Genomic DNA, 23,484 nt, shown 5'->3' with positions numbered 1-23,484 from the left:
ATTACAACTTTTTAGAAAGAAAGATCCCTTCAATAATGGAGTCAATAATGGATTTTGGAAACTTTAAATACTGACAAAAGCAAAGAAATGAAACGTAATGCCAAATCCTCCTCACCTGCTGTTTGCCATTTAAGGTTTTTCTTACTTCTGCATTGTTTGCAGCCTCCTTGAACAAAATGTATATGAAAGAGGTCATTTTTTAAATCACAAATTCATAATCATTTCACTGTACAAGCTCATGGAAGAGACTTCTTGCCTTTAGAATGCCTCAGCTTGGTGTACTGAATACATGTGGCTTTTCATTATTCTGTGTTCTGTATGAAAGGAGCAGGAGCTCACCACAGATGTTTCCAGGACTATTTTAATAGAAAAACAGCAAAGTTACTTTATTAAAAGCAAGATTTTTAATTAAAATGAGAGTTCTAAAAGCCATTGCATTCATATATATTAGTGGTAGTGTCAAAGTAGAGCTGGAATGAAATTTTATTTTATTTATTTATTTATTTATATTTATTGTTAAATTTATATACCACCTTTCATTAAAGCAATCCCAAGGCAGTTTACAGCACACACACACAAAAAAATTAACACAGGATGGTAAAAAAGACACAATTAAAATATTAAGTGGGGAAAAAATATTAAACAAATCTGATTAGAAAATTTAAAACAAAAGCATCAAAGCAATAAAAAACTATAAAGAGCAGCAGCAGAGAATCAAATAAATGCCTGGGCAAAAAGCCAAGATTTTACACTTTTTCTAAAAGCTGTGATGGAGACCAAGGAGCGAATAGCCACTGGGAGAGCATTCCAGAGTCTGGGGGCAGCAACAGAGAAGGCCCTGTCCTGCATGCCTGACAACTGAGCCTCACTCATTGTTGGTACCCAGAGCAAAGCCCCCTCAGATTATCTTGTCAAGCGGGCAGCAACCCTTGGAAGCAGGCAGTCCCTCATGTATCCCGGGCCCAAACCGTTTAGGGCTTTTAAGGTCAAAACCAGCACCTTGAATTGGACCCAGAAACAAACTGGTAGCCAGTGCAGCTCTTTCAAAATGGGTGTGATGTGCTCCCACCGGGCAGCTCCGGATAAGACCCTAGCTGCCGCATTTTGCACGAGCTGCAGTTTCCGGGTGTTCTTCAAGGGCAGCCCCACGTAGAGCGCATTACAGTAATCCAGCCTTGACGTGACTAAGGCATGGGTAACTGTGGCCAGATCTACCTTCTCGAGAAAGAGACAGAGCTGGTGCACTAGCTGAAGCCATGCAAAGGCACCCCTGGCCACCTCCTCCACCTGAGCTTCCAAAAGCAGAGCCGGGTCCATTAATACCCCCAAGCTGCATACTTGCTCCTTCAAGGGGAGTGCAACCCCATCCAGAACCGGTAAAATCTCCTCATCTCGATTGGCTCTCCTACTGACCAACAGTACCTCCATCTTGTCTGGATTCAATTTCAGTTTATTAGCCCACATCCAAACCATCATGGCCTCCAGCCTCCGATTCAGGACATCCACCGCCTCCCTAGGATCAGGTGATAAGGGAGAATTGCACAACAAACCTTAACATTTTTTAAATTTCACCATTCAGGTTTCAAATTTTAATGTTGAAAGTAACATTTTGCTTCATTCAAAGTTGTTTATATGTGTTTGTTGCAACTTTTGGTTGTATTAATTTCAGCAGGTGCCTAGTACAAAACCAGGCTATCTGCATGTAAGAGAGAAAACACAAAATTTGAATAATCTCTTTAACTGGAAGCAATAATTAAACTTCTGTACAAGTAATTATTTATTGCCAAATCCCAGATCTTAGTTTTTGATATTGTAAAGAGCAATACTTTCTTCTGTTTACTTAAATTGTTGTTATTACAAAACATGAACTAATAAATTATCTTTTAAAAAAGAAATAATTTCACAGACTATCTACTATCAAATAGTACATATAATTACCAACTCTCCAGGACTGACCTGGAGTCTTTGGAAGTAACATTAATCTCCAGGTGATTACTGAAAGTTGTCCTGCAGATGTTAATGGCTTGATATTGTTTAAAGATATTGTGAAAAATATTGAGGGAAAGATGTCCAGAAATAGCTTCAGTCAGAGTTGGCAAGCTACATCCCACTAAATGTTGTCTGTAAAATGCTAAATATCATTATACAGGTGGCCTTTGTCATCTGTGGAGGTTGTGTTTCCCCTAATTTCCACGGAAATGAGATCTTAAGTTAATTGCAATTGGGAAGTTAGGTTCCTGCAGGGCAAAAAAAAAGGGGGGGGTATTAAAAGGCAGAAATAACGTACCATGCCATGGTATGCAGGTCTCTAGCTGTCCAGCAATGCCCCCCACAACCCCCAATTCCTCCATTTCCCCATGAAAAATCATGGGATTTTTTTAAAAAAGAAAGAGCCACAAAATGGCTCTGTTGGCAAAAGAGTGGACGGAAGTGACCTCGGAGGTCATATACGGCCACCTAGGTCGTATAGGTGAATTTTAACCCTTATTTGTACCCATGAATAACGGGGTTGGGTCTCCACAGCCCTATCGCAGATACTCTAAATCACAGGTGCCGGGTCTGTGGATAACGAGGGCCACCTGTACAAAACACGATTGCATATGTGGAAGGAATAATGAAATGAAAACCCCCAAATAGACTCTCCATATGGCCCCCTGAAACATTCCTGACACTTCAAACTAGGCATCCATGACATCTTTTGTTTTTAGGAACAAAGAACATAGGAAACTGCCATATACTGAGTCAGACCATTGGTCTATCTAGCTCAGTAGTGTCTTCACAGACTGGCAGCAGCTTCTCCAAGGTTGCAGGCAGGAATCTCTCTCAGCCCTATCTTGGAGAAGCCAGGGAGGGAACTTGGAACCTAGATGCTCTTCCCAGAGCAGCTCCATCCCCTGTGGGGAATATCTTGCAGTGCTCACACATCAAGTCTCCCATTCATATGCAACCAGGACAGACCCTGCTTAGCTAAGGGGACAAGTCATGCTTGCTACCACAAGACCAGCTCTCCTCCTTTCTGCACATTCTCGTTTTCCTCACTTAGGTGTTTAAACCATCCAGTTCTTCTTTCTGGATCTGCCTACGTGTTAGAGTCAGCAAGCCTCTCAGATCCCTACATGCAACATTTGGCTTCCCAGTTGTGTTCCCTCTAAGCTGCGCAGATGCGCACCCACGCACAAAAGTTTAGCTACCCGATCAGCCAATTCCAGCAGCCGCACAGTCTTGCCCTGCACTGGAATGTCTGCTTCAATTGTCACCTTACCGCCTTCCCTAGTGCCATCTTTTCCCCCTGCCACCATATTGCCTCTCTCCTGCAAGCTCCGGTGTGACTCGTGAGACTCCCAGATGATGGCAGGGCAGTGAGGGCTGGCTGTGCTGTTGCCTGCCAGCCTCCCTGCCTGCAGAACAATCCAGCCAGGCTTGGTGCACATGGCAATGGTGCTGTCGAGCTGGTTGAGAAGGCTGCCGAGCAGATGGCTGCTTCTGCCTGGCCATTCAGGGTGCGCCAAGTCTCAGGCGAGGGGGAATGAGTGTGAGGCAGCAGCAACCGGCAGGCAGGAACCATGGTCGCCTGGAGCCGAGCAGCTGCCTCTCAGATCTCGCTCTCACCTCCCTCATGCATTAAGTGGCTGAGTGCTGGTGACATCAGCAGCAACTAGAGACTGCTCCTTGCCCTTCTCCTGTGCATCCCATTGCTACATTGACAGTGATCTTCTCTTTGGGCTCCCCTCCCCCTTTCTTTTCCTCTCATTCCATCTTTCCTTCAAAATCTGACCTTCTTGTTGGGAATTCTCTCTGGTAAGCGAATCCCTTTTTCATTATAGCAGAGAGCACAGAGGCACAACACAGCGGAATTTGGTTAGGCGTGCGTGTATGCTGAGAGTAAAGTAACTTGGAGCCAGTTCATAGTTTCAAATCAATATATATGGCATTTATTAAAGAACTCCATTCTAGATAGGAAAGTGAGGAGTTAGGATCTCTAATCTCTCAGTAGCTGGATGCAGATGGATTCTGCATCTTCTCTGCACATATGGTGCAGGGAGAGAGGAGCTTGCATGTTGCAAGGTAGAAGGAACAGGAAGAGATGGGAGAGAGGAAGGAAGTGTCCCTGAGAGTAGCAATCTACATTCCAAAGGGATAGTGTCAGAGCAGTAGAGAAGGGATGACCAATGTCTTGACCCTCTAGCCCTCTGACTCACTAGTCTGTCCTCCTATGTCACTGAGACAAGAGACAGCGCAAAGTCTTTCACTTCTAACACTTCTTGCCTTCTCTTGTCTGTTTTTCCTCTCCCCTATCAAACTGCATTCTTATCCCCCCCCCGCCCCTGAACATTGTCCTCACTCTTTTTCTCTTAGTTTCTCTTTCTGCTGTTCTCTTTACGTCCCCGGTGTTCCCCCTCATTTCTCCCATTCTCCCTCCCATGACAGTCCTTATTTCTGCTGGAGCTTTTACAGACAGGGCTGTTACCCTGAAACTCCTCCAGAAGAGATTGTGTGCATTCACACACCAGCCAAACTTACCCTGAAGTCCATCTGAGATTTTGGTAAACACTCCATACACAAATCAGGCTTTGTCTTCCAAATTCTAGCTTATCTTGATGTATTTCCAGGTTTTTAAAACGCTGATGTAGACTCATTGTGTTCCTAACCAAGGAGCTCTCCTTTGCTTGCTCTCTCCCCATTGGCTAGAAGGAAAACACAAAGGCATGCAATGTGAACCTGCATCAAAAGCAAACCAGATAGTGAAAGGGAGGGGCTGCTTCCCTCAGATGCCTCCAGTGCAATTCGAAGTGGCTTTGCTCAACATTTACCCCGCAGCATGAAGCCATGTGTGAATAACTCCCGGTTGCTTCTGTGCTTTAAGACCCTGAAGATTAACCACATGCAACAATCTCAGCCTTTTGTCTAGTCTATTTGTTATTTGTCAGTATTCTCTCCCGTAACTGTCCCTGAGGATGAAGACTGTGGGAGGGAATGGCAGGGTGTCCCTTTTCACAAATTCAAGTTGCATTTCATAAGGGTTGAGAAGAACCAAGCTTTTATCCACTTAAAAAAAATCAATTAATGTGTTGCTAATGGGTGGGAGGGAGGTGTTGGGGTGAAGTTTGAAAAACGATTAGGCAGCTGCCTGCAATGCATCCAGAGATATTAACTGGTGCGGAAAATAATCAGCACTCACCAACAAAATGCCTTTCCTAGCATTACCTGCTTGCAAAGCCCTTCTTTCCCCACATGTCATAGTGGGGTAGCCAAATGGCCACCTGAGGTAAGGAGGTGAGCCCAACATGGGGAGATAATGAGGCGCTTCACATGACACGTGTGACGCACCTGACAGGGTTCTGCGGGGAGAGTGGGCTTAGCCTGTTCTCCCCGCAGCCGAGCAGCCGCTCATAGCCAGGCAGCCAGATCGGCCACTCACACAGCTGACGGCTCCATGAGGGAGCCAGCGAGGGCTGCAGGGATCAAGGGCCACGCAGGCCCCAGGAGTCCCAGGATGCCCCATGCGAGCATGCAGGGCATCCTGGAAAGACCCCCTGAGCCCAGGAGGCTGTTTGCTGCCTCCTGGCAGGGCTATCCTCGTGTGTTGTCATGGCGTGGAGCCACGCAGTGGCAGCACATGAGCAACCAAATGGGGTTAGTGGAGCGCTAGCTCCACTAACTTCATTGAAGGAGAGGGGTACTTTACGTGGTTTGCTGTACGGAGCAGCACGGCTCCCGTGGCAGCAGACGACAGGAGAAATCGGGCTAGGCTCCCTTCGCCTGATTTCTCCTGGTCGTGTGAATAGCTTCAATGTTTTTAGAAAAAACTGGGCTGTAACACCTTGTTACACATGCTTGCTTCTTGCCTTTGGAATACTGTGAGGTCTCTGTTGCTTGTAAAATGAAAGAAAATGTGATTCTTTGGGAGAAAATAACTAGGGGTGTGCACAAAACCAGCTTGGTCTGTGTGGTTTGAATTAGAACCAGGGTGGGTAGGTTCGGTTTTGGTTTTGCTCAACCCCCCACCCAGTTTGGTCAAATTCGAACCCAACTCAAATTTCAGTTCTACCAGTTCTAAGAGGTTCTACACAGGGTATAATGGGGACTTGAACTGACTCATTATTCCCCATTCAGAGCACCCAGAGGTGCCTACCACCAACTGAACCCCAAAGCAATCTGACACTCTTGTAATTTTGAATGATTTTTTGGGAAGGTTTTTCTTTTCTTTTTTTAAATTCCCCCCCAAAGGGAAAAATGGGGAATTGAGGATTCCCCAATTGCCCCTCTGGGGGGTTGCTGGGCACCAAAATGGGTTTGGGGGCAAGGCATCCTGTGCCATAATTCCCCCCAGCAGCCCCAAGCCGGTGGGGCTCATGATTTTTGTTTTATAATTTTTTAAAGATTTTAACCTGTCTCAATGCAATGAATAGAAATTTCTCCCCTATTCAAAAATATAGAATAGCCTATGACCTAATGAACTCTGTGTGACCTCAGAGTTCACAGGCCTCCACTCCTTCAGTTAGCTCAATGTTAAAGTGAAATTTGAGTGAATTGGCCGATGCTCTTCATTTCTTTTGTCTGTAGTCTATTGAAGAATGTGCAGCACAATCCTGTGCACATTTGCTCAAAAGTAAATCCCACTGAGTTCAATGAATTCCCCACCCCCCGCCCCAAGTAGATGTGCATGGAATTCCAGCTTTATAGAGTTACTACTAAACTGGCTCACTTGAGACATAATAGGAAACCATGGTTTCACTCTAAGACCTGTCTTGCCATCTTCCCCACAATATCCCACGACTTGAATGAGTCCTGATTCACCTCTCCCCTCCCCGCTTGGCCTAAGTAGGAGAATGAAACTTCTGCTTTTGATTTTAAACTAACCACAGCTTTATTTGTTGTCCAAACTCAGGGAATGAAGGTTCTTCACCCAAATGATGAAGAAACCTTAATTAATTAAAATTAACTCTGGTTCCCAGAGTTTAGATGACATGATTAATTTAAAACTGAAAGCAGAAGCAATCGTCTCCAAGAAGTTTTTTACACAGGGCTTTTAAAGCCCTTAAACTCACATCTTCTCTGGAATGGAGGGGGTGCATTCACATAGCCAGATTTACCCCAAAGTCCCTGTGAGTTATCGTAACAATTCACACACCATTCAGGTTTTTCACTGAGCATTAGAGTGTAACTCAATTTATATCCAGGGTAAAAACAATCCACTATTTGTGTTGGTTTTGGGGGACATTTTGAGTTCACAGTAAAGCCTCCCAGTACAGTGGACTCACCTGTTGAGTGTAAAAGTCCCTGTGTGTAAAGCCTGCTGTGTGTAGAAGTCCCTGGTGCACCAAGGAGAAGGAGAGGGGAAGTGTGTGAGCTTGTGGCTCTCTGGGACTTGTTCAAATAGTGAGAATAGTTTCCCATCTGAACTGGGAATATCTTCTGTAAATATAATCCATACCTAATATTTTCTAAAATCCTGAAATTCTTCTTTAAAAGTGATGTGGGCAACTCAGGAAATATTAGATTGTGAAATGGATGAGTAACTTCCAGGAGTTATAGTAGAATGAGAGTAATATTTGTGAAATCCACCAGTAGAAGAAACAAAGACAACCCCATTTAGTCTTGCATTATCTGTTTTACTTTCTTAAGCACAACATATCATAACGTTACACTTCGTAGTCACAAGGTATTCATGGGACAAACTAAGCCTGTTATCTAAACTCCACATAGCCACCTTGAGAAAGGTTGGTTAGTAGACAGGATACAAAACTAAACAAATCAATATCCACTGTTAACATTTCTTACATTGCTATATTCAGGAGACAGGGTCATAACACTCTTTATGACATGACTGTTAATGGTCTCAAAAGGCATCCTAGGAGTCTGTAGTTGTTAGAAGCTATTGAAAAACAGCAAAGCTATTCTCACGACCAGCAGGAACTGGGCTATAATGATGTGCCCAGACCAGTCCGGAGGCCATTCTACAGGCCTCCGGACCGGTCTGGACATGGGCGGTTCGGGTGATTTGGGGTGGGGGGTTCCTTTAAGAGTGGGAGGAGGGTTTACTTACCCCTCCGACCACTTTCCCCCTCCGGCACCCGTAGTTTTGTTAGTATTGGGGCAGCAGGATACCTCCCTGCCGCCACTCCCTTGTTTGGCTGGAAAAGGCTTCAATAAGGCTTTTGCGCGTGCGCACATCGCATGCGCGCTTCACGTCTCCGTGATGTGCAGAGATGTGAGAACTGTCTGTCCCACCACCACCCACCACCAGTCAGTCAAGTCAGCCAGTCACCTTTGCTGGAAGCTGCGCACCAGCAGCCACACAATGAGCGGCAGGTTCTCGTGCTTGTTGTAGGTGGGCAGCAGCACCGAGTACTTGTCTGGGGAAGCAGCCATGATGATGGCGGCGGCACGGAGGAGGCCGAGCCAGAGGAGCTCAGGCGGTGCTTGCGCAGGGGAGGGGAGGGCTTCCCTCCTCCACTCGGGGCTTTCCCGGAGGCGGAAGGGGCCAGGACTCCTTGGCAGTGGCAGCTTCTTCTCCCTCCCTCCGGACTCCTCAGCCTCTCGTGCACACTTTCTCTCCCCCGCCACAGCTGAGGCGATGGCGATGGGAAACGCGGCAGGGCTTCCCTTCCATGAGCGCCCCACCGATGAGGCGGCTTCTCCCGAGGCAATTCCTCCGCTTCCGCCCCGTGCTGCGCTCAGCCGGACGGAGATCCAGCGCTGCTCACGGCAGCTGGTGCTGCCAGACCTGGGCGTGCACAGGCAGCTGCGTCTCTCCAGCTGCTCGGTGCTGGTGGTGGGCTGGGCCGCGACGTGTGCAAAAGGCTTATTGAAGCCTTTTCCAGCCAAACGAGGGAAGGGGTGGCAGGGAGGTATCCTGCTGCCCCAATACTAACAAAACTACGGGCGCTGGAGGGGGAAAGCGGCAGGAGGGGTAAGTAAACCCTCCCCCCACTCTTAAAGGAACCCCCCACCCCAGTGCCAGACCACAGTTCTGCGGTTCCGTGGACACCCCTACCGGGCTAAGGGAACCCAGCCCGGTTTCTGCAGCTCATGAGAACCAACAGGCTTGAGGGTGAGCCCAGTGGCTCCACGGCGGCAAGCCCGCCTAATAGCCACCCTCTTTAAAAAGTTTAAGGGAGCAAGCACTCCGTTAACCTCATTTGTTAGTCGTGTGTCTGCCATGGCTACTTGCAGCCATGGCAGACACACTCAGGGGTGGGGGCGGATCCCAGGAATGCACCGTGCACTCAAGTGGTGCATTACTGAGGCTCTGGGGGGCAGGATGCCTTGCAAAAGTGCTTTCCTTCACCTGGCCCCCGGAACTGCCGAGCGAGACACTGGAACACGGGATTCCAGCTGCCACTCATCTGGGTGGGGGATCTGTCCACCCAGTGATGGGTACGTGATTGTCTGTGGGGAGAGTGGGTCAAAGCCGCTCTTCCCGCAAACCTCCTCCCAGCGCATCACACTGTTTGTGTGAAGCTCCTCAGTGTTTGCAATGCAAATCTGAATTTTGATGCTGTTATGCAAGGTTTCTAAGCCTAGGTCCTGTTGTTAATTGATTTTTGGCTACTCCTGAGAACATGGGGACGCGGACGGGGGTGGGGAGGAATACCACAGAGCGCCAATATGCATGCAAATTTCCATTGGAACAAGGTGTGTTGCATTATTTACACATCATATATCATTCTTCTTGAACATTTCTCCCTGTCAGTGTCAAACCGCATTTGATTTTCTTTTTACAATTGTCTCTCAGTAAGAAGGCCTGTGCTCATTTTGTTGTCCAGAACTGAGAAGTATGCATTACGTTTCATAGGCATCCAAACACATGAAAATGATCCAACTCACCCTTGTTGTTTCCTGCATCCATCACCTTCTGAAAACCTAGCCTTTAACCTGTTAGAGCAGATCTCAGAGCTTTTATTTTATCACACTGCTTACTCCTGATCTCTTTTAGCCTATTTGGGTTATTATTCTTATGTTTTTAATGGGGGCTATAAGCTGTTTTGAATGTAGTTGGAAAGGTGAGATAAGTATGTTAAATAAATATAACACATCCTCTGACTAGAAAATAAAATTTGTGAATAATCTCTAAGGCCCAGTTCAGAAATGGAAAAAGAAAGGAGGGCGCTGAAAGTCATAAGTCTCATAAGATCTATCCTCAAGTAGGCCATTAACATTTCAATAAGAAACTGAGACTGAAAATAATGTGTGGGATCCAGTCTCCCTGACCACAAATGAGCAGAGGAGGAAAATATTTCAGTAGCAGCGGTTATGTGCCTAATGGAGTGCCACTGTGGAGGAACCCAACCTTTGAGTGCTCTGGAGGAACAGTCACAAGAATGAGGAAGCGTGCCTTATTGGTTTGGATACCAGCCAATGAATTCCCTGCGGTTACCCTGAGAGTCTGTAGTTGAACCCAAATCTTCTAGATCAAGAATGAACTGTTCCACTGCTGAATCACACTTTGTTTACAGTTGGATTATGCAACTTGTAACCCACAAGTGAATCGTGTCCACCAGCCATGTTTTCTGCCTCAAGGCCTTGAAAAACCCCTCTTTCACTGAGTGGGTTAACACATAATAGCAGCAAATAATTACAGAAGAGCCACCAGTTCCCGGTGGCCGTATGTCCCCACTACAGCTGCTGCTTCCATGTCATGCAAACCTGGAAATGTTGGGTGGAGAAGGTTTGATGCCTACCTCTGCCTGACATTTACCTGACATCTCTAACCAACTTATGAAGTTGGGAAGAGAATGTTGGAAAGAGGTAAGGTTACCTGACATTCTCTACCCAACATTTCTGGGTTTGCACAGCAGAGAAGCAGCAGCAGGAAGCAGTGTGTACCTACCAAGAGCCAGAAGTTCTTCTGTACCTATCTGCTGGCATTATGTGTGAACCCGCCCACCGTCTGCCATGGTCTGCAGAAATAAGATTAGGTCTGAAGAAATAGGATTGTCAAGCACTTGACAGACCACAATACATGACTAGTGGGCTGCGTTACAACTTTGTAGATCAGATGTTTTCTAGACTAGTTTAGTGTCCTTGCAAATAATACTGCAATTTGCCCTCCTCAGATAACTTCAGAGCATTTTCTTGTTTTTAATTTGTGATGTATTCATTTACACCTGTAATGTGTGCAAATTGCTAATGTTCCAGTTGGATTTTTTGGGTTGTTCTCACAACATGCAAGGTGGAGGAGAAAGTTTCCTGATTTTCAAATCCTAAAGAACAATCTGGAAATATAGAAAAGCATAATAGATATCTGCCTCAACTCTTTTCTCCTCACAGTCTTGTTAAAAACACTTTTCTTTCCTTGTTTCCCCACTTATTATCAAGGAAGAAAAAACTAAAGGGCAAAATTGTTCCAAAAACAATTAAAACTGAAGCATCAGAAGATAAAATCTCCTTCAGTTTCTAACAGGGCCAAGATGCTCTCACCCCAGTTACTGGGAGAAATGTTCTTCATCCTCAGTTGGAAGAGCAAGAAGTACTAACAGTAGAGTTAATGAGGCAAAGGTGTTCTAAACTTAGAACAGGCAACTAATTACAAGCTTTGACATTGTCTCAACAAACAAAGAACAGTTATGGTCATGTCTTATTCAGAAGCAAGCAGAACAAGGGTTGTCACCAACATAAAGAAAACTTAATCCATTAAGTCTGCACAAATTAATAAAGTGATCATCTGAAAGAAAAAAGCAACTCCCTTTTATTTTTTATTAATTAATTAAATTTTATATCCTGCTCTGCCTCCAAGGAGCCTAGAGCGGTGTACAGTTATGTTTATCCTCAGAACAAACCTGTGAGGTGGGTTTGGCTGAGAGGGTTGTGACTGGTTCAGAGTCACCCATAAATGATGCATCTTTTCACTGCATAATGTATCATCTTAGAGGAGTTATGTGTCTACTGTGTGAAAAGGGCATGCCTCTTCTACACATCACCTGCAATTTGCAATGTTTGGAAGTTGTGATCTTCAAAATAATTGCATGTTTTAAAAAGGCCTTGCCCTTTTCAGGGGCACCTTTTCAATCTAAATGGAACACAAGGTTATACTGCTAACTTTATTTAAACTCAATTGTTGAATGTCTGGTATACCTTTAAGACTTTGCAGTTCCTGTTTGTATATCAATCTGTATAGATTCTCAACCATCCAAGCTCAGAACTGCAGGGAATCCATTTACTTCTTTATTAATATGGTTCCTGTTGGCATTAGAACCCTGGCAGCATCTGCTCTCAGCTACAAGGTCTCAGTGACCATTTGGGGGTGGGGATAAGGGTCATGGATAAAAGTGTTGGGCTCCTCCCCTCTTTGTTCTTCCAGTGTTCATCTCCATTTTGTCTCTCCAGAGATGAAAGTAAAAGAAATTGGGCCTGTTTCACACTAACTTGGGATACACATAGAGAGAGAAGAGGATGGAAGCTATTTACTTAACCAAAAACAGAATATAAATGATTTACTAGAGTATGTGGTACTTACAGAGGCCAAAGAAATGAGTACACCTATGAAAACAGGTTACCTAAAATAGAAAGAGAGTGAACTTCTGCCGGACAAAAATAAGTACAGGACAGTGATTGGAAAATGTAGCTATGATAATTAGTATATGTAGCTATGATAACAAGACCAGATATAGCTGCATCTGTGGGAATCTTGAGTAGGAAAGTAAGCACAAACAGCAAAGATGACTGGACTGCAGTAAAAAGACTAGGCAGGTACCTAAAAGGGACAATCCATCTAAAATTGAAGTTGCCTGTGGACCCAAATTAGTAGGTTATATGGATGCAGACTGGGCTGAGGATCAAACAGCCCAGAAGTAAGCCAGTGGTTATGTATTAGGAACATAAGAACAGCCCTGATGGATCAGGCCCAAGGCCCATCTAGTCCAGCATCCTGTTTCAAACAGTGGCCAACCAGATGCCACTGGAAGCCTACAGCAGGAGTTGAGGGCATGTCCTCTCTCCTGCTGTTACTCCCCTGCAACTGGAACTCAGAGGCATCCTACCTTATATAGGCTGGAGGTGGCCTGTAGCCCTCAGACTAGTAGCCGACCTGTCCTCCATAACATTATCCAAGCCCCTCTCAAAGCCACCTCTCAAAGGTGACAGTTGTTCGCTGTCACCACATCTTGTGGCAGAGAATTCCACAAGTTGATTGTGTGTTGTATGAAAAAATACTTCTGTTTGCTGGTCCTAAATTTCCCAACAATCTGTTTATACTGTTTATTTGTTTATTTCGGCCCAAGGCCAGCATATTAAAAAAACAGCAACAACAATCAATTTCATGGGATGACCCCTGATTCTAGTGTTATGTGAAAGGGAGAAAAATTTCTCTCTATCCACTTTCTCCACTCCATGCACGATTTTATAGACCTCTATCATGTCTCCCTGCATTCATCTTTTTTCTAAACTAGAAAGCCCCAGGGGTTGTAGTCTTTCCTCATAAGAAAGGTGCTCTATTATTTATTTATTTGATTTCTATTCCGCCCTTCCAAAAATGGCTCAGGGCGGTTTACACAGAGAAATAATAAATAAATAAGTTGGATCCCTGTCTCCAAAGGGCTCACAATCTAAAAAGAAACACAAGATTTAGGCCCCTGATCCTCTTGGTTGCCCTCTTCTGTACCTTTTCCAGTTCTACAATGTCCTTTTTTAGATGTGGTGACCAGAATTGTACACAGTAGTCCAGGTGTGGCTGCACCATAGTTTTGTATAAAGGCATTATAATATTAGCCATTTTATTTTCAATCCCCCTCCTAATGATCCCTAGCATGGGATTGGCCTTTTTCACAGCTGCAGCACTTTCAACAAGCTGTCCACTACAACCCCAAGATCACTTTTATTGATCGGTCACTGACAGCTCAGATCCCATCAATGTATACTTGAAGCTGGGGTTTATCATCCCAATATGCATCACTTTACACTTGCCAACACTGAAACGCATTTGCCATTTTGTCACCCGCTTCCCCAGTTTGGAGAGATCCTTTTGGAGCTCCTCACAATCCATTTTGGATTTCACTACCCAAAAGAGTTTGGTATCATCTGCAAATCTGGCCACCTCGCTGCTTACCCCTACTTCTAGTTTTAGAAGTATGAATAAATTATGAATAAATTAAAAAGCACCGGCCCCACTACAGATCCCTGGGGGGGACCCCTCTTCTTATTTTCCCCCATTGTGAAAACTCTCTGTTTATACCTACCCTCTGTTTCCTGCCTTTCAACCAGTTAGCAATCCACACATGTACTTGTCCCCTTAGCCCATAACTGCGAAGTTTCCTCAGGAGTCTTTGATGAGGAACTTTGTCAAAAGCTTTTTGGAAGTCCAGGTAGACTATGTCAACTGGATCACCTTCATCCACACACTTGCTGACACTGTCAAAGAACTCAAAAAGGTTGATGAGGCAAGATTTACCTTTGCAGAAGTCATGCTGGTTCTCTCCCAGCAGGGCCTGTTCTTCTATGTGCTTTACAATTTTATCTTTGAGGATGCTTTCCATCAATTTGCCTGGAACAGACTTTAAGTTAACTGGCCTGTAATTTCCCAGATCACCCTGGATCCCTTTTTGAAAATCGGTGTTACATTTCCTACTTTCCAGTCCTCTGATACAGAGCCCGATTTCAGGGATAAGTTATATATTTTAGCAAGGAGGCCAGCAATTTCACATTTGAGTTCTTTGAGGACTCTAGGATGGATGCCATCCAGCCCTGGCGATTTGCTAGTTTCCAGTTTTTCCAGACAGTTTAGAACATCATCTCTTATCACTGCTATCTGACTCAGTTCGTTAGCCTCCATACCTAAAAAGCCTGTTTCAGGAACAGGTATATGCTCAGTATGCTCTGCCATAAAGACAGATGCAAAGAACTCATTAAGCTTCTCTGCAACCTCCATATCCTCCTTAATAATCCCTTTCATTCCCTCATTATCCAAATGTCCAACCTGGCAGGTTTCCTGCATGTGATGTATTTAAAGACGTTTTTGTTATTCCCCTTGATGCTTTTAGCTAAATGTTCCTCAAACCCTCTTTTTGCCTCCCTTATTGTCACCTTCCATTTCTTTTGCCAGAGTTTGTATTCCTTTCTGTTTTTCTCATTTGTGCAGGCCTTCCAATTTCGGAAGGAAGTATTCTTCCCTTTTATGGTGTTACCGTCCAGGCCTGATTTATATACTAAATATGCTCATTAGCTAGCATACAAAATTAGGTCTGGCTCATAGTGTCACTAAGTGACCAAGTTCTTTTATATGGTGACCATGTAGGATCTGGGCGCATAGAAGAAAGGAGATCAAACCAATCCTCAAAGATTCAATGGGCTTTATTGAGTATAAAAGAGTAACAACATAATCTAGCAGAAAGCAGAACACTCTATCAATATTACTAACAGTATTTTAAACAGAACATCCTAGCCACAACCAGTGTTCCTAACTACCATATGTGTGTGTATATTAAATCTTCCTAGAGCCTAATACAATTCAGATACAGATGGAAAAAAAGGGGGGGGGAAGGCTGAGGGCTGGCATGGTTTGGGGGAGATCAGGAATTAGTAGGGGGAGAGGGGAAGGGAGCAGGAGAAGGGGAAGGGATGAGGGTATTCCAGGCTCGTAGGGGCAGCATATTTACCAGGATCAGAGACTTGAGAGTGGAGATCTTTTCAGCTGAGGTAGCGAGGCTTCTTGGCTGGGGACAGGAGTTGTTGCAGTTGCTCAGATCACGGCTGAGAGCCAGAGCACCATGGCTGGATAAGTCTTGACTTCTCACTGCACAGTAGAAGTCACAGACAGCTCCTGTCCATGGACAGAGTTCCTGCCTTTAGCCCCGTGGCTTAGCAGCAAACTCTGGCATTGCTGTGAGCAAATCTTGCTGTAGGCACAAGATTGCTAAACTCTCTGTCCAGTAGCCTGCTTCTTTATAGTGTAATTTTTTTCTTTGATCTCTCTCTCTCATAGAGTCTATTCAAATCTCATCTTTTCCTGGGTTCTCAAAAGGTGACAACTTGCTGCTACCTTCTGGACAATGTCTTTTTAATTATTCAGGATATTGGCCAGTCCAGAGAGATCTCAATCTCATCTTCTGTAAACTGTATGCTTAGGAAGGAAGCGGGGAACATTGCCCAAAGCAAATCTGCATCTCAGAGCAACAAATTGCATCTTCCCCGATTTGCCGGTCTGACCCCAAAAGGTGTTAAAAGTCAGGAGTTAGTGAGAGAATTAGTTCTATTTGTGTGAGACAGCAATTACATTATTCCTTGTGTACCTCTATCTTGTGTGTAATTATAACAAGAGAATATTTAAAGTAACATGGCTAGGGCAGAAGCATCAGTGAGGTAAGAATTAAAGTCTACAGGCGGATCTCTGTATGCATCTACCTATGTTGAATCTCTATAGAGAGCGATTGAGTTAATCTTTGGCAAGAATTAGCATGGATTTCTTGCAACAGGAGAGAGCCGCCTCTGGCCTCTCCACAGACATTATGAGTCAAATTTTAGCATTTAGATATAGCAATCAGCATTCAGGCCTGGCTTTTGTATTCCTTTGAGCAGTCATTTCACAACACAATGCTGGATTGTCTCCTGCTTCACAGAGCAGTTTGAGATCTAGTATGCCAGTTCACCTCGAGTTCAGGTATTATTTCATTTCTTAATATAAAATGAAATCAGACACAGGCCTATATTTCACATACTTCTGAGTTGGTACCTCTGGTTCTGATATGTTGATATGGACCGTCCATAACATATTTTATGCCCAAATGTCCTGCAGGGGGAGTGTGTTTTACTCAACCCCTCCTGGATCAATGGGTCTTTTATTTACACTACAGTTATTTGCTCCAAAGATCTCTTGAATGGATCTTCCTGGTTTGTTTTCCTCTTCTGCCAATTTAGCGATTTCATTTCTCTGACACAGCTCTCTTGTGCAAAGCGTGATCTGGCTAGTGCTGTCTCTGAGAGGTTTTACCTGCACTTTTGTGCTTCTCAAATGACTGCTTTCAGGGGTGTTCAATTGAACCACTACCAATCCATCAACTTCCTGTTGTGATTGGACTGGGGCCAATTGGCCTTCTCCAAACTTCTGGGTTTCTGCCAGTATGTCAGATGGGGACTCCCACCCCTCACCAGACTGTTGTGTGCACTCACACGACTCAGCTAATCTGTCTGACTCCAATGCTGGCAACACCCTTTGTTGCAGGCCTTCCAATTTCGGACAGAAGTATTCTTCCCTTTTATGGCCTCCATGACTTTACCTGTTATCCATGCTGGCATCCTCCTGGACTTAGTGGTACCTTTCCTCCTTTTGGGTATACAATCTAACTGGGCTTCTAGTATTGTGGTTTTGAGTAAACTCCATGCATTCTGGAGTGAAGTGACTCTCCTGATTTTCCCTTTCAGCTTTCTTTTCACCATACTCCTCATTTTGGAGAAGTTTCCTCTTCTGAAATTCAAAGTGCCTGTGTTAGACTTCTTTGGTGATTCTCTCCTCACGTGCATGCTGAATTTGATCACACTATGGTCATTGTTCCCTAAAGGGTCGATGATACTGACATCACGGACCAGGTCCTGGGTGCCACTCAGAATTAAGTCCAAGGTCGCCTTCTTTCTGGTTGGTTCCAAGACCAACTGTTCTAGGGCACAGTCATTCAATGTATCTAGAAATTTGACCTCTTTGTCATGACCTGACTGTGAATTTACCCAGTCTATGTGTGGGTAATTGAAGTCACCCATTATTACTGCCCTGCCTCTCCTTGAAGCTTTCCTGATTTCCTCTTGCAGCTCCCAGTCACTGTCAGCATTTTGATCCAGAGGGTGATAGCACGCCTCCAGTAGCACATTTCCTTTCAGTCCTTGTATTGTCACCCACAGGGTTTCTGTGGAGGACTCCAGTCCACCTAGGTTTTCTAACTTGTTAGATTCTATCCCTTCTTTAACATACATTGCTACCCCTCCTCCAAGGCGCCCCTCCCTGTCCTTTCGCTTATGGTGGTGCAGTACTGGCTGCCAATACATTTCTGGCAAAATACATACAATGTACTTGTTATCACCTATAAAGCCATTAATGGCTTGGGTCCTGGGTACTTAAGAGAGCACCTTCTCTGTCATGAACTCTGTCACCTATTAAGATCATCTGGAGAGGTCCAGTTACTGTTGCCACCAGCTTAACACTAACTGAGATGATGTTGCTTTTTTCAATATTTTTTCCAATATTTTTCACAATGTCAAGCCATTAACATATCCAGGATTGCTTCCAATAGTCACTATTAGTCACTTGGAATATGATACTGATCCTTGAAATTCCAGGCCAATACTGGGTTGGCAACCCCACCTGGAGAGGGCTGGCATGTAATGTACATCATGAATTTGCCCCCTTGCAATATACAGGGAAGTTTCAGGAGGGAAGAAAAGAAAAAAGGAGCCTCCCGACCATCTGTCAAGCACCAGGCTTTGACTGGATCAAGGGGATCATCCAGGTCCTGGGAATATCTGGAGGAGGTCCCAGGAAGCACCCAGGAATCAGGCTGGGCCAGTCCAGGAGTTGTAGCAAGGGACCCACTTGAGCAGAGCTGTGGCTTTAGGCAGGAGCAAAGAGACAGAGCTCCTTCCAGAACCCTCATGGACCCTGGCTTTGCTCTGGAGGAAGACACAGAGACTCAAAGCCCCCACTGGTGCTGGGGCTCCCCAGCCTCCATCAACTGCACCACACTCCTCGAGGGAGGCCTCGCCCAGTCCTCCAGCCCACAAGTGACAGCACAATTGGGAAGCCCTGCAGGTGAGGCGGAGTGCCTGTTTGGCAAACTGTCAGTTGCCAGAAGATGGGTCTCCACTGGAGGAGGAGTAAGAGCCAGAAAGGCCTACTTGTGAGGAGGATTTCCAGCAACACATTCAGGAAGGACAGGCTGTGGCCTTTTTCTGGCCTTCTTAAGCCTTCTCAGTCCTCACAGTCTTTGCTGGAAGCAACAGGTTATCTAGAGCTCCTGCTGCTTGAGATGCTGTCCTGTTCTCCAGCCTCAGAGAACTGAGGCTGAAGAACAGGACAACAACTCAAGGAGCAGCTGGCCCTGGTCCTATTTCTATTAACTTGCTGGAGTCAACAGCGGGTCCCTTAGCCTTGGGGCTGTCTGGCCATATGGGAGCAGGATGATTCTCCATGGTGGTTCTGGGGAACAGCTGTTCATTAGACAAAGAGTCCCATTCCTCTAGCAGTCAGAACTGATACCAGAGGAGGTCCTGACATCTTCCCACTATATAGCAGTAAATCTCTAAGGTCTGCATCTGGCCTTTTTAGCATAATATAACATGATAGGAAGGTTCCAGATATAATTATTTATTATTATTTTATTTTATTTTAAAATATTTATACCCCACCCCTCCAGTGCGCTACTGCTCGGGGCGGCTCACAACAATAAAATAGGTACAAGACACAACAAAGGTAATAAAATTAACAAGCAAGTTAAAAGTCAGGTTAAAACCACACTCATTCATAGCTTCAAATTAAAAGTTATTTAAAAAGCTAAAATCTGAAAATTATAAAAAGCTAAAGAACCTACCAAATGTAACCAAAAATGGAGCATTAAAAAGCCTCCTTTAAAAGTTGTGTTTTAAGTTGTTTTTTAAAATACACTGAGGCAGGGAGCACTGCAAAACTCTTCAGGGAGGGCATTCCAAAGCCAAGGGGGCACTACCAAAAAGGCCCTGTCTCTAGTCTCCTCTGTGTGAAAGAAGAAAGATTATCTTTCTTCTTCCTTTGCAAGCTCTAAGCAGTGCTGCTGGCTAATTGGAGCCCTGAAAAGCTCCTGTTAGGAACATTGCAATATTATGTTGAAGGTCACTACTGATCTTTTCTATTGCTAAACAATTGCTGCTGTGATGAAGCAATGAACATTGAAGCAGTGTTCCCCAAGCTTCTGGTAGTTGAGGAAGGCTTCATTTATAAATTAAATTGGAGATACACTTCACTCTTACACTTGAAAAAAAGGTTTACTTTTAGAGTTAGTGTATGAATGACATGACCTCACAAGAAACCATCTCCTGAGTTTGTGCTCAAGTTCCTGTTCTGGACATGCCTCCTCTGAGTGTAGGTAAATCTGATGCATCCCAGTTATGTTGGCATAACTCAAACTGTACAAACCTAGGAGGAAAATGGGTACTAGATATTTATTAGTTAGTTAGTTAGCTAGCTAGTTAGTTAGTTTAACATATCTGTATGCTACCGAAGTCTCTAGGCGGTTTACAGCAATAAAACAAACACAAAAAAATTTAACAGTTAAAACATATAAAAAGATCAAATTAAAATACCTATAAAAACTACCAAATAGATAAAAAGCTTGGCTGAAGAAATGTGTCTTTAGCTATTTTCTAAAAGCCAACAGGGATGGAGCAGCTCTAATCTCAGCAGGAAGTGTGTTGCACAGCTCTGGGGCAACTACAGAAAAAGCTCCCCTTTGAGTCGTCAGCAGACGAGCCTGAGGCACCCTCAGACAAACCTCCCCTGAAAATCTTAATAGGTGGCAGGCTTCACAATGAAGAAGGCATTCTCTTAAATACCCTGGGCCCAAACCATTAAGGGCTTTATAGGTAATAACCAGCACTTTGTATTTTGCCCAGAAACCTATTGGTAGCCAGTGTAGTTCTTTTAAAACTGGAGTTATATGGTCTGTTCAGGATGTCCTGGAAACCAATCTGGGATAGAACAGACAACCAATAAGGGATGCCCAACAAGCTGCAGGAACACAAACAACACCAAATGGAACTAAGGATCCTCTAGTCACAAACACAGCCTCACTCTCTTGGTATTCACACAGAATTAAAGAAATGCCAGATAGGCACTGGCTGACATCCAGTGGGAGAAGCACCGGTGCTTCTGAAGAGTTCAACTAACTCTCCTGCTGGTTCAGCAAATTTTGATGACCTCTCAGATAAGTTCCTGAGGGTCACACAGCCCTCAGACACATATTTTCAGGTGAAACAGAAGCCTTACATGGGGAAGGGAGGTCACTGGAATTCTCTCTCTCTCTCTCTCTCTCTCTCTCACACACACACACACACACGTTCAGAGTTAGCCTAGAAATCTTCAGAAGTACTAGTACTACACTGGTGTGTTTCCCATTGCACGGGTGCTTTGTTAGTCAGGATGTCAGCCATGATTTTATGTTGAAGTAACAAGGCAACATTGAAGTAGCACACAAATATTACAACCCTTTTAAAAATTATTTTTTTAGCCTTTAAAACAGGGGTAGGCAGTCTTGGGTCTCCAGCTATTGTTGAACAACAACTTCCATCATCCCCAGCCACTATTTATTGTGGCTGGGGATGCTGGGAGTAGTAGTTCAATCAACAACAGCTGGAGACAGAGCCAAAGTTGCCTACCCCTGCTTTAAAACATCCTCATTCACTAAGAAACATGACATCACATCCAAATCGATCCTAGTCTGGGCTACTTTATGGAGCTGTAGGTTCTTTCTTTGGCTTTGGTTCTTTCTTCAGGATGAATCACATAACAAGATGAGGCTCTTAACAGACTGAATTCTAAAAATAAGTTAAAGATTGCAGCTTTCCTCATCAAACAGATGACATAGGTCTTGCAATTAGAAGAGATACAGGTGGTGAAAGGTAATCAAGAGACATGAAGGGATTCTAAACTCCCTTCAGTCAGAAAGTGCTGAGCACCCAAATAAACTTTTACAGTCTTAATTGTTGTCATTTATTCATCTACTTTAATAGCACTTTCAAAACAGTATAATTAATACTTAACTGTGTTTTATTAATATATGGAGGACATTCAAGAAATTGCAGCAGGTGAAGAGGCAGGACACTAGAGCAAAGAGAGATTTTGAGGCTATTCACACAATGGGAGAAAATCGGGCTAACAGAGACTAGCCCAATTTTCTCCCATTGTGAGAACCACCAGGCTCAGCTGCAAGCCCGGTTTTTTAAAATTGTGTGTTGCTGTGTCGTGGCAACTCACAAGTAAACCCCTGACCAGGAGGCTTAAAAGCAGCCTCCTGGCTCAGGGGTGTCTCCAGCATGCCCTGCGTGCTCTAGCAGGGCATGCTGGAGCTTCCAGGGGCTGTGTGGCCCCCAATCCTCCCAGCCCCCACCAGCTCTGTAACAGAGCTGGCAGTCATGTGGGCGGCCACTTCGGCTGCCCGGAGCAGACTGCCTGCTCTTGTGCAGGGAGAGCGGGCTGAGCCAGCTCTCCCCGCTAACCCTCCCCAGGTGGCTCCCACTGATCGTGGGAACCGCCTCTTTGTCTCAGTCTTCTCCACACATTCCCTCACCTCCATATGTATGCTGATCATGTGGAGGACAGAGTGGAGTTAGGCCTGTTGGCTCCACCTACAACCTCAGTGTATTCAGTGGAAGAAAAGAAAAGCGATTCTAGGAGTGCACATTGTTTCCATGTGATCAGGAACCCTGCATGATCAGGGTTCCTGATTGCACATACCACTGTACACATGCAGAGCCTTTTTCACCCCTTCCACAGAAAGTGTGGAAATCAGGAACAGGGTCAGTAGATGAATGGGGGTGGGGATGGGGCCAGTGAGTATATTCCCACCCCTACCACATGCATTCAGTCTGCATGTGAAGGGACCATCTGAAAAGGACTCTTCAGTGGGGTTGCTCCAGTGCCGCAGAAACCATCTCCAGATAATATGTAATTTTTGCCATTTCAGCCATTTCCCAATACGTATTTAGCCATTCTTTCACAGGTACTTTAGAACTACCATTGGCTAACTACTGCTAGGAAATTTCAGGTTTCAGGGCATCCTGATCTCCTCCTGTTGTGACTAAGAGACTAGAGAGAGATTTTGACTGAAAGCCCAAAGATAGCCCATATGCTGTTCTAAGCCATTAACTTCTAAGCCAGTAACTTGCTTAGCCAGCCTATATTTATGTCTTCTTCACATGAAAATTAGGGATGTGCATGAATCAATCTTTTTTTAATTTAATTTGTTCCTAAATCGAATCACCCCTGATTTATTTTGGGTCTGAATCTGGCCAGCTAGAACAGGGGCAATTTGTTTTGCCCACAAATCACACAAAACAGGTAGATTCAGGTATAAATTGTTTTGTACCTGAACCAATCCGCACAGATAGCAGGCTCAGGCAGTGATTCTCTCCGCAGCAGGAAAGGGGTGAAAAAACTTCTCTTCTCTTTTCCTTAATCAGGAAAGCAGGAACAAAAAGCAGAGAATGCACTCCAGGCAGCAGGCAGGCAGGCAAGGAAAACTCCCTCCCTCCCTCTCTTCTCCCATGAGGCAGGAAGGCAGAATAGTGGCTGCCTGCCTCCTTAAGTACATTTGAAAATCACTCCTTCTTTGACCCTTACTCTAGCCAATGCTGGATCAGTCACACCTGGCAACAGAAGATTTGAACGGAATTGAGCCAATCTGGAACCAGCAGTGAATCACCAGCCAATTGTTGCACACTGTAAGTCACCAATCTGAAGCTTGGGAGTGTGGGTTTGTTTTTTGTTTTTTTTTTAAGTCCTGACACAAAATGGAGACAGCAAGAGAGATCACC

At 44.7% G+C, this 23,484-nt stretch overlaps 1 long non-coding RNA gene across 1 annotated transcript; it reads right to left on the bottom strand.

Annotated features, from left to right (window-relative positions):
* Positions 1 to 2,038: 2,038 nt before the first annotated feature.
* LOC128343328 (uncharacterized) lies at positions 2,039 to 23,170 on the bottom strand. The gene is made up of 3 exons (XR_008315474.1): positions 23,037 to 23,170; positions 4,522 to 4,685; positions 2,039 to 2,237 (listed from the first exon to the last, which is right to left on the bottom strand). It is a non-coding gene; the product is annotated as an uncharacterized LOC128343328 (long non-coding RNA).
* Positions 23,171 to 23,484: the final 314 nt, after the last annotated feature.

This window comes from Hemicordylus capensis, chromosome 2 (genome assembly GCF_027244095.1).
Source record: "Hemicordylus capensis ecotype Gifberg chromosome 2, rHemCap1.1.pri, whole genome shotgun sequence".
Lineage (NCBI taxonomy): Eukaryota > Metazoa > Chordata > Lepidosauria > Squamata > Cordylidae > Hemicordylus > Hemicordylus capensis.
Note: the sequence above shows the minus strand (reverse complement) of the source record. Positions and strands in the feature narration are given on the sequence as shown.